This window comes from Mus caroli, chromosome 3 (assembly GCF_900094665.2).
Source record: "Mus caroli chromosome 3, CAROLI_EIJ_v1.1, whole genome shotgun sequence".
NCBI lineage: Eukaryota > Metazoa > Chordata > Mammalia > Rodentia > Muridae > Mus > Mus caroli.
The window spans coordinates 29425757-29437926 of NC_034572.1; the positions used below are offsets into that span (position 1 = coordinate 29425757).

Genomic DNA, 12170 nt, shown 5'->3' on the forward strand with positions numbered 1-12170 from the left:
AAAAAATTGAAAAAAAAAACATTGCAGTTGACTGCCAGTGAAATAAGGTGGCACATCTTTATCACCTTAACATCTTTGAGCAGTTTGAATAGCCAATGAGCTCCTTTCCTTCTCGTTCTTAGAAATAACCTGCTCACCTACAGCATCCCAGTGCCACATGGGCAGGAAGCATACACTCCAGCCTCCTGCCAGCCTTATAGGCTTAGCTGAAGTGCATCCATTTCTGAAAGACCTGCCCTTGACCGGGCAATCCAAGTCTCAATGGTGAGAGTGGTGGTCCAGGCCTCTGTTCCACCACAGTGGTCCCTGGGCAGTCTGTAAGGAATACAGAATAACATACTGAGTCTGAAAGTGTGTTGAGAAGACCCTATGGGACTTGTATGCCTGACCCGGGTGGTCCCAAACTTTGAACAACACTTCTCTTTAGTAGCGATGAACATTTTCTGAAAAGGATCAAACAGTAAATACTTTTGAGTTTGTTGAACTTATGGTTTTTGCTATAACAACTCAGCAGCCACAGGTAACACAGAAAGAAACCAGACACCAGTCAGCTCTGAAATATTTACATGCCATATATGCCTATATGCTTGCTGTATGTTATGATTTGAAGATGAGCCAGCAGGCATATTGTCCTGGTTAGGAGTTTATTGCTATTGCTGTGATGAAACATCATGACTGAAAAGCAAGTGAGGAAGGAAAGGGATTATTCAGCTTACACTTTCATAGTACTTTTCACCATTGAAGGAAGTTAGGGCAGGATCTCAAAACAGGGAAGGACCCTGAAGACAAGAGTCGATGCAGAGGCCATGGAGGGATGCTTTTTACTGACTTGCTTCCCATGGCTTGCTCAGCCTGCTTTCTTATAGAACTCAGGGCCACCAGCCCACAATGGCACCACCCACAATGGTCTGGACCCTCTCCCACAATAACTAATTAAGAAGGTACCTTACAGCCGGATCTTACAGAGGCATTTTCTTAACTTGTGTTCCTTCCTTTCAAATAACTCTAGTTGTGTGTCAAGTTGACATAAGACTAGTCATCACACACACATTTCCTAAACCTCAGGGAATGCTAGCTTTACTACTTGCTGTACGTGTGCTACTGAGACTGAACTGCTATCTCTATCCTTCATTCATCTGTCCATCCATCCATCCAGCCATCCATCCATCCATCCTTGCATCCATTCATCTATCCACCCATTTAGCTACCTACATCTATCTCTCTATCTACTTATCATCTATCTATCTCCTTTTATTTTTAGACAAAGTCTCACTAAGAGACCTTGCTCAGGCTGGCATTGTTGTAATCTTCCTGCCTCAGTCTACCAAGTTGCTAGGTTGCAGGCCCCGACATCAAACTTGGCAGTTTCTTTAACACTGGCATGAAAACTATGGGGCACTAGGCTTTTAACAGGATGGTCACTTTAGTTCCTTGGGTGGTTAACATGTATGTAAACATACTAAATACATGCTAAACAGGCAGGATGAGCTTGCCTTTCTTCCGCTGTGCTTTGTTGCTGTCATTTGGTAGTTAGCTCAATTCCACCCATATATATGAAGGCACTAAACATTTCTCTCAGCAAATCTTGACTATCACCCAGAACTTCCCAGAACTTTTCTTCAGGAGATTAATGGAAGGTCAGGAGGTTCTCTCTAGCTTCTACTGCACCCCACATCTCAACCTTGTACCCCCAGAAGCCTCCCAGTGGCTCCTTGGGGTGTCATTACTGTGAGGTCTCTCATCTTGATTTTTTTTTTCATTCAGGGATAAATGAACATAATGTTGCTTTAATTTTTGTCTCTGGTTGTACTCTGAGGAAGAAAAAGGGCAAGTGGTTGGTAACTGCCTATGTGAAACAGAAACTTGAGGCAACCTGAATATTGTGTACAATGGCTGCATGACTAAGTTGTTACTTGGCACTGCCTGTGGCAGGTACCATCAAGGTGCCCACTGTCTCATTTCCACATGGTGTATGTTGGCAATGTCCCCACTCACTCAGAAGAAAGCAAAAGCTCTGGCCGATTAAGAAGGGCTTCCGGCTCACATGGAGTTCTTTAGGATCCCAATCTTAACTTCTCTAGACATATCACAAACATGCAAAGCCCTCTAGACATATCACAAACATGCAAAGCTACCACAGTGAAGGCAGTGTCCTCTGCTATTACTACAATCTAAACAGAAAGACCTGGGGCAGAGCTCAGTTAATCACCAGACACAGAGATCTAGGCCCCATGCCCACAGCACATAAACTGAGCCAAGTGGCACATGCATCTAACCCCAGCACCTGGAAGTTACAGACCTGAGGAACAGGAAGCCAAGGTCATCCCGGCTACATAGTGAATTTAAGGCAAGCCTGGGCTACATGAGACCCTGATATCACACACACAGACACACATTTTAAGACAAAATGTGTTCCTTCCATCACTCACCCTCTACTTGCCAACTTGCACAGCTTGGTTCTTGGTCAATAGTCACTGAAGCAGGTTAGCCCCCTCCTGCCTATCCTGAACAACTCCCAGAAAACACACCAGGTGGCGAAAACTTTGTATGCCTAGCTCAAGAGAATGGTCCTTTCAACTCTGGACTCTCACTCTGATGTTTCCAGAATAAACTTAAACATTAAAACTAGGTGGTTACCATACTGTCTACATTAGTTTAACCTGTGGTTCTTTTTTTTTTTTAAGTGAACTTTCTTTGTAATTATTGTATATTTGTGTAAGTGGATGTAATGAGTATAGGCACACACATGTATATCTACACACACACACACATTGCTAGCAGGTGAACATCAATTAAGCCAAGTGTCAGTTGTTTCCTTATTGTTCTTGTTTCTGTTTAGTTGGGTTGTTGTTTTTTGTTTGTTTGTTTTTTCTCTCCCACACCCCATGGGTTTAAACCCCTACAGGTCATCCTGTCAAAATACAATGTTAGCTCTGAAATAAAATAAGAAAACAGGAAAAAAAAACCCACAAACACACACAATCCATTAGAACTCCCTGACAGTGTTGGCAGATTAAAAAAAAAAAAATACTGTGTCTCAGACAGAAATATCAATAACTTTAACGTGTGCGATTTGTTAACGAGGAAGAAAACAAGCAAACTTGCTCTCCGATGACTGTCACTAATATTTATTCGTCCAGTGACTGTTAATCAAACCAAGTTTACAGTCCCGTACAGCACCTGTCACAGGTGCTGATCGCTAATCAGAGATTGCAGCAGTTTATTCTACTGCTGACAACTCGCAATTTTCCACTGAATCAGCTATTTTGTCAGGTGGGAATTATGGCATACCACATGTGACAAAACACATCACCCTTTCCCCCCTTTTTTTTTCCTGGGTTTTTTTTTTTTGCATTTTTTCAGGCTTCTCTCTCCTGCTTTCTCCCCCTTTTTAGACAAACAATATCTGGGAACTCAGAAGTAATAAGGCGGAATGCATAATTAATTACCCAGCTTGCTCTAATTAGGGATGAATAAGTTGTGTCCCTCTCACAATCACAAATGTGGTGATGGGTAACACCAGTTTATGCTGTATTAACAGCAAATATGCAATCCTTCTGAGAGCACTTTTGTTGATGAATTTGATGAATGTGACAATAATTAGTGCAGACAGATGAGAGCTAAATTACTACTGACAATGTAATGCTATCCTGCTCGAGGGCCTGGGAACGAACGTGGCAGGGACCTGGGCCTCCGTTCTAATTAATAGTCTTTTTTGTCCTTTTTTTTTTTTTCTGTTTTTTTTTTTTTACCCCTACTGGCAAAAAAATAGGGAGGGGGGTGCTACCGGTAATTGTTTTCCTCAAAGGCTGCAGGGAGTTATCAGGGTAATAAAGTTAATTAGCAGAACAAACATCTTTTCACTGCCTTACCAGTCTGAGAAAAAGAGGGTAATTCAAGCTGCAGGAAGATATGACGATGGCTGGTGTGATAATAAAGGAAATTTTAAACAGGAGACCTGCAGAGGGGAAGAAAGTTTCCCTGATTTTGATGCAGCCAAAAGAATTAGATGCCCCCTTCCAGGTCTCAAAGTTGCTTGTATAGAAAGCTTCATGGCTATGATTTTGAGTTTTAGAAATAATGTTGATATGCAATACCCCTTATAAGTGGTAACTTCACCTTCATTTAAATGGCCATTTGCTAACGTCTCAAGCAGAGACAAGAGAACCTGGGCATTCGCCGAGGAGAACATAGGCTGTGGAGTTTGTCCTGTAGAAATGTTATACTGTCTGAATATTTAGAGAGAAGTAAGAAATTGCTAAGCGATTTCCATTAAATAGCGCTTGTCAATCCTTGCGTATAAATTAAGTTTAATCTGAGGACTGGAGACACAGCTCATTTGGGGGAGTGCTTTTGTAGCATGCATGAAGCCTGGTTTTGATCCCCAGCTCAGCATAAGATGGAGCCCTGCAGCAAAGTCATCCCAGCAGTTGGGAAGTAGAGGCAGAAAGATCAATAACTCAAGGACACACTTTGCTATACATACTGACTTTGAGGCCAACCTGGGCTACGTGAGACACTGTCTCTGAAAAAGGAGGGCGGTAAAAATACATGCCAATTTAGTCTAGGTATATAATCTCTAAAGTTATTTTTTATTTATTCCTTTACTTGTATTTTGTCTGCATTTATGTCCGTGTACCATGTGCACACACTGCCTGAGAAAGCACTGGATTCTCTGGAACTTCATTAGCCAGTGTCACAAATGCACTGGGCCAAGTTTCTCAGGGAGAGACAGAAACAAATATACACAGAGTTTGGTGCTAGAAATTAAACCCAGATTCTCAGGAAGAGTAGCTGGTAGTCTTCACCACCAAGCCGTCTCTCCAGCCCTTCAAAAGTTATTGTTATTAAAACATTTCAGTAGTACCTTTCATGTCTAGTGCAGCACGGGATAGAGGAGCACCTGAGCCAAAGGAGACCAGTTCTGCTCACACTGACACTATAGCTTTCTTCAACCTGCCCATACACATCACATGGCTTGAGTAGATGCAAACAGCATCAGTCCATGTCCACCAGGCATCTTGTAGACTTGGCAAGATGGTTTTCTCCTTGTAAAATTTTCAAGACGTTTGCAACATCAAATGCTTGAAACAATTGCTTAGCATCAAGTAAAGTGCTCCTAGAGAGAAGCTTGAAGTTTGAATGCCATGAGAAACTGTCCTTGGTACTCTTTGCAATCCATTGTACCACAGGTTCCTCACATGTCCATGTAAGGATGCTAACTTCTTGTCATAGCAGGCGGATGTGTAGTCCATAGTTTAAAGCACAGGAGTAAGAATCGAGTTCTTCCTGTTTGAGAGCAAGCCACTAGGCCAGCTCTCCAGTAGACAGATACCAAACATCTTCAGTAGATTTCTACCTAAATGGGGCCAACCTCCTGGAGAACAGCCTTGCTTCCTGTGTCATTAAGGTGCTGTGCGAGAGGCCTTTCCTACCAGTACAGAGTGAGGGTGGACAACTGACTTTGAACCAGAAATCAGTCCAGTGAGTTCTTTCTTTGCTCAGTGGCCAACATCTCTGTCATCTCGCTGATCTGTGGTCTCCTGAGCCATCCGGTCCCAATGGTGATTGCCCTGCGGTCGCTATTGACAAAAGAAACCTTGTGGGCTTGAGAGATGGCTCATCAGTTAAGAGTGGTTGTTATTAGCGGGGTGAGGTGGTACACGCCTTTAATCTCAGAACTTGGAAGGCAGAGGCTAGTGGATGTCTGTGAGCTCGAGGCCAGCCTGGTCTACATACTGAATTCTAGTTACATCCAGAGCTAAATAGTGAGACCCTGTCTCAAAACAAACAAACAAACAAAAAAGAGCATTTACTACTCTTGTAGGGTATCTAAGTTCAGTTCCCAGCACACATACTAGATGGCTTACAACTGCCTGTAATTTTAGTTCCAGGGGATTCAACTCCTTTCTGTGGCTTTCAAGCAGAGCATGCACACATACCACACACAGACACACACACACACACACACACACACACACACACACACACACAAGTTTTAAAAGACCTTACATTCCTGCTTAGCAGAAACTGCCTCAAGAAACTGCATCCACTCAATACACCACATGTCACTAGTCAGAGGCCAGAATTGCAGGGTTGACTGGAAGTTTCCATAACAATGGCTGAAATCAAGCCTTTGGGATTTTCCTAGTTGATTTATCAGAAAAATTGTCAGGCTAACGACATCCACAAATCCACATAAATCAAGAGACTACAGATACATGTAATTCGGTCTGGTTAATTCCAGCCCATTGCACACGACATTAAAGTAGGAAAGGAGGTAGAGACACATTTGCATAGTTAGAAAACCGTGACTCTGGAACTGGGAAGACTACGGATGGGGAACATTATTGTGTAAATATTTTGGTCATTTGATTGATTCATGAAAGAACACAGCATTTGGTACAGCTTGTTCATTTAGATTCTTCTTCTAAAATGAAACTCCTCTTTGTATCTAGGAAACGGGATGGAATAACACCAGCAACAGTAAACCCATGCATAGATACTGATTTTTTAAAAAAAGATGCAATAGAACTCTCTACTTTTTCTGCAAGATTTTTTAAGCCTACAGTTACCTGATGTTCCTAAGCAGAATATCATTCAAGATGGACCAGATCCCCTTAGCTTCCAAGATCATACAGGATGGTATGGCTATCCATAAGGGTTTTTTTTTTTTCAACCTAATATTAGAAGATCATAATAAGGAATCAAGAGTAGAACAAACTTCATTAGCCAGTGTCACAAATGCACTGGGCCAAGTTTCTCAGGGAGAGACAGAAACAAATATACACAGAGATATACATTCAATCACAGTTTGAATTACTATTCTTAGCTTTTAAAAGTCCTAAACAAAAATTTTAGCAGAGTCAAACATCCTTAATATGAAAACTCCAGACCTACAAGATACCAACTGTACTGGCTGGTTTTATGTCTACTTGACACAAGCTCAAGTCATTTGGGAAGAGGGACTCTCAATTAAGGAAATACCACCAGAAGGTTTATAAATTAGAGATTGACGTGGGGGTGCCTAACCCACTGTGGGCAGGGCCATCCCTGGGCAGTTGATTCTGGGTGAATAAGAGAAGTATGGTAAGCAAGCCATTAGGAACAAGCCAATAAGCAGTGTCCTCCATGGCCTCTGCATCAGTTCCTGCCTCCAGGTTCCTGCCTTCAGTTCCTGCCATAACTTCCCCAGGGATGAAGATTCACCTGAAAGCAGTGAGATAAAGTACCCCCCCCCTTCCCAAGTTGCTTTTGTTCATTGTGTTTTACCACAGCAATCAAAACCTTTTTTCCCATCAGTTTATAATAGTTATTTTGCTGCTATGTGAGCTAATAAATGCTTAGTTGTGTATTTATATAAATACGCATATGTGTGTGCGTGCATGCGTGCATGTGTGCACCTGAGTATGGAGTCCAACATCAACCTCAGGAGCTGTCATCTTATTTGAACCATGTTTGTAATTGGCCTGGAGCTCCCTGGTTAGGCGAGGCTACATGGCCTGGAAGTCCTAGGCATATACCTGAGTCTGCCTCCCTAGCCCAGATTACAAGTGCGCTCCACTAGGCCTGGCTTTTTAAACCTGGGCTTTGGGATCCAACTCAGATCCAAGGGAAGCATTTTTACATCCTGACCTGACTTCCTAGGCCAGTGAGCTAATAAAATTTAATGAGTTCAGTTATCAAAAGAAAAAGCCTATGAAAAATCTAATATAAAATTAATTAATTTTTTTTCCCTAGAAATGAACTGGAGTTTTTTGAGAGTCCTTTGAGGCCTGCTTGGATATTTCCATCCCTTCCTCCCAAGCCACCACCTCCTTCGGTGGAATAGAAGGTATTTCTTACACTTGATTTTAGCCGAAAGGCAGGAAGTGACAAAGGATTTCCTTGTGGAAAGGGATGTGGTGGTCAACCTAGATGCTCTCCAAGGACGACTGTGAATCTGCACTTGCCTGGGAACTCTGACATGCCGGAAGCTAGTAGGAGATCTGGTATTCGGAAACTCAAGAGGTTTCCCTCACTGGATGGAGACCAAAAGTATGCCTTTGTGTAAATAATTGCATCCAATATTAGCCAGTTTGCAAGTCAAAAGGGCTCAGCGAATGTGACTCTGAGTCAAGGCCTTGCCTGGCACCAAGCAGGGCTCAAGTTTTTTGTCTTTCATCTTAGAAAATGTCATTACATTTTTTATTGATTAATTTGTAGCAGGTAGGTCACCCATGCCACAGTGAGTATATGGAGGCCAGAGGATAATCTGAGGAAGTCGACTCCCTACTTCCACCATGTGGGTAGTGGGTATCGAACTTAGGCCCTTGCCAGCTAAGCCATTTCACACCCCCTTTATCTTTTCTCCTGAGTCATTGTCCCCAAGCCTGACAGATTCTCAGTCCTTGAGGGCTCTGGGCTATTCTTGCTTATTTGAGGAGTATTACATGCATAGCTAGTTATCATGAACGGGAAAACAAGCCTTTTTCAGACTCCACATTACACAGTTGCTTGACTGTTGTCTGTCATAGGAATTCTCTTTCGCTCTGTGAGATCACTAGGCACTAATGACAAGAGACTGTGCAAAAAACTGTTTGTACACAAGGTGGTGATGTTAGCAGCTGCTGTACTTTTATCCTGCTTAAGAACATAAGAAACAACAACAGTCTGTCTCTCTGAGTAATTGCCAAAGGGAACATTCAGTCATTTGTGTGACAGCCAGTCAGCACGTGTCAGAGTTGCAGAAGGGAAAGAAGGGATCACAGGCAGGAGATGAAGCCCAAAGGGCAAATGAATTCTTGCCTAGAGTCAGCACTTTGGGAGCTTGGCCTCTTACCCACAAAATGTGGAAGCCCACAGGTCCTGGTTCTAAATGCAAGCTGATAACTGAAATACATCCATATCTAGGAAGATGTCCCTCAGAGAGCCTTCTCCTCAAAGCCTTCCCTGACTGGTCTACTGCGTCTGCTCTCCCCTTTATTCATATCGCACATGGAAATTCAACTTATACTATACTAGTATAATTCAGAACTATTAAAACATCAAGGGCTTTTTTTTTCTTTTCTTTTTTTTTTTCTCACAAAGTAAAGTGTTTGTCATGCAAGCCCAATGGCCCAAGTTCAATCCCTGCAACTCACTCAAAGGCTAACGGAGATGTACAACTCCACAAGCCTTGTCCTCTGATGCGCCCGCATGCACATTGTATACATCCAACATAAGGAGCGAAAAGCTTTAAAAGCTTTAAAATAAGTGTCATAATTTCACTTATTTCCTAACCAACACTGAAGTATAAACTAATATACTAAACCTAAGCCTGGTCATATTGATGATGCCGACCCAGACACAAGTAATTAAATGTATTTTATATTAGATATCAAAATTTGCCCATTTGGTAGGAACATATATCTTTTCATGTGTCTCTTCTGGAAGGTGGATGAATGTGACTTTAGGGAACAGGGTCTGGTGGACAGGAGGCAGACAGCCTGTGTGCTGTGAACCCAAACTTACAGACTTTGTTTTCAGCTTTAAGGTTCCCTCTCCGTGGTGAAAGAGTAGCAGTTGTTATTTGGAAGCTAAAAGGAGAAATAACTGTTGGTACCCGGAAGACTGAGTCTGAAACTTCTGTACAAAGAAAAGTAGCAAGCAGTATCCAGTGCCGTCTGTAAACTGTGGCCCTGGCTTCTTGCCCCCGGCTCTGCTCTGAGGTGTTGATTGGCTTGGGCATGCTGTCAGCCACCTCTCACCTGGGAGAAGTGATATCTTATCAAAGCCTAGACAGCTCCCCTTCACCACAGACAGATAACAGGGCCTTTCAATTTATCATACGGAAGTCTAAAAGAACCATGGGAACGACTGGTCAGCCGACAGCTTGACAGACAGCTTGACAGCCCTTAGAGCATCATGGGAAATGGTTGTCAGTTAATTTTCAGAGCAACCAGAGAGATAACCTTCAGAATGGGGAGGAAAACAAAAATCTGAATATTTGTATATGATCCAGCAGCAGGCAATAGTGTTCACTGCTGATAATTGTGTGATCCAGACAGTTGGAAACAGAGTTATCAAATCTCAGAGGTTCCCAGGAGGCAGGAGCACCCTCATCTCTGTGGTAGCCCCTTACCTCCTTGTCTAACATCATTAGAAACATACATACAGAATATGGGCTCATGACACAGTCTGAGTATGCAACGGACTACTGAGTCTGCCCTGGGTTTAGTCAGCTGTCCTTTGGAAAGCACTGCCTATGTGTCATTACCAAAACATAGTTTGCTTATTAACAGCTCTGAGCAAAAAGCCACTTCATACAGTGTCACACAAATCCCGTTTTGTGCTCTGGGTTAACTTGGCCCTGGAAGGTCGCAGTCACCTTCATGGGAGAAAGCAAGTCAAAGAGAGCAGGTGAAGACAGCATCTGAGTCTAGAGTTACCTGGGCATTCATGCATCAACCAGCACTGCGTGCTAACTGCACCTAAGCATCTCTGCTGGAGGCGTGAAGGAGGAGGAAGGGGAGGAAGGGAGGAGGAGAAGCAGGGGAAGGTGTAGGAGGAGGAGAGGGAGGGGGAGGAGGAGAGGGAAGAGTTCAATAGGAGGAAGGGAAGAAGAAAGCCCAGGTTTGAACTTGCCTATGGTTGAGAGCCAGAGAAGTCAATTCAGTGAGAGTTCGGTGAAGAGGTCAGGCCGGGCCAAAGCTTCCGGCTGCTGAGGTGAGGTCTGAACTCAGCGGTCGACCGATCTCCTGCTTGTGCCCTCACATGTGTACTACATGTGCCCCAGCTCGAAGAGACGTAGCCTGACAAAGAAAAAGTAAGCACTGTGTATTTACACATTTGCCAAGAGCCACCTAAAGTCACAGCGTGATTTCAGAAACAGTACAGAGGCGAAAGTATGCAGGTGGCATCCCCACAATCGGAGGGGCCCTGACATCACCTTAGGCCCTTAGATAGATGAGTTACTTGTTTTCAAAGCAAACACTCAAACTCCTTTCATTTACGATAGTACCTATCATCCTGAAAATTCAAAAGAATAATACAAAGACCCCTGCTGTCAGTTAACAGTTCGCTGCATTTGCGGTCATTATGCCTGTTTCTCCACCACATGTATATAAAAACACTATATTTTAAGTCATATTAATAGTGAGAAATGAGGTGGGACCTGTGTCTGGCTTGTGTTCGTACTCCTCCGAGAAGCCCAGTGATGCCTTTGTATATTAAACATGAAGGGCAATGGATGAGGCCGAGTGTAAACCTCATCTCTGACTTTTAATTTTTGGTATGTGTGTAAGTTGACACATATCATCTTTCCAAAACATGTCCTACAGCTTATAAAGTGTTCATCTTGGGGCTGACAAGGTAGCTCAGCAGGTAAAGGCCCCTGAGGACAAGCCCGATGACCAGAATAATTCCCAGAATCCACATGACGGAAGGAAAGAACCAACTTCCACTGCCCTCTTTCTTAAACACACACTCTGGCACTAAAGCATGCCGCCCGCCGCCACATGCACAAATAATAAATAAATAAATAAATAAATAAATAAATGCTTTTTAGAAATGGATATGAAGCATGCATGAGTGTAGTAGTGCATCGTTTTAATCCCAACACTTAGGAAGCAGAGATCTCTGAGCTGGAGGCCAGCCTAGTCTATAGAGTGAGTTCCAGGACAGCCATGGTTACACAGAGAAACCCTGTCTGTTCAGCCAGTCTGTGAATAAAGAAATCATGGTGGAAACACCACATGAGGTTACAGAGATGCTTCAGGGGATGCAAGGTCTTTGTCTTGCTCCAGGACAAGCACATCAGCTCTTCACATTGGACAAGAAAAGCGAAGACCTTTCTGGAAAACACTCCAGCACCGTCGCCACCACTGGCACCAGCAGACTGAGTGACACCTTGGGAGTAGCAGTCCACTTTCATGACTCACAGTCAAACACAACCTCCCAAATTCAGACCATCCAGATGGGCTGTGAGAATGCATAGTGTCCTCCCAGGGCCGGGAGAAGCCAGTCAATGACTTAACTATTCACAATCAAAGGTTCTACGTGTAATTCTTCACAAGAAGACACAGTGTTTGAGGGGAAACGTGCACGTCCAGTGTGCAAAAGACAGACCAAAATGTCTGGGCACCGCCCAGGCAGATTTAATAGGTGGGCTGACAAAAAAAAAAAAAAAAAAAAAAAAAAAAAAAAAAAAA

General features: G+C 43.2%; 1 protein-coding gene across 8 annotated transcripts in view; it reads left to right on the top strand.

The window, feature by feature from the left end:
* LOC115030650 overlaps window positions 1-12170 on the top strand; it is a 575682-nt gene that overhangs the window by 392597 nt on the left and 170915 nt on the right. Inside the window, exon 1 of one of the 8 annotated variants that reach the window (XR_003836255.1) lies at window positions 7782-7834. The exons of the other annotated variants lie outside the window; for them this stretch is intronic. The gene's annotated coding sequence lies outside the window, so the exon portion shown is untranslated. Of the gene's footprint in view, window positions 1-7781; window positions 7835-12170 lie in introns of those variants that run through there. 8 annotated transcript variants of the gene reach the window in all.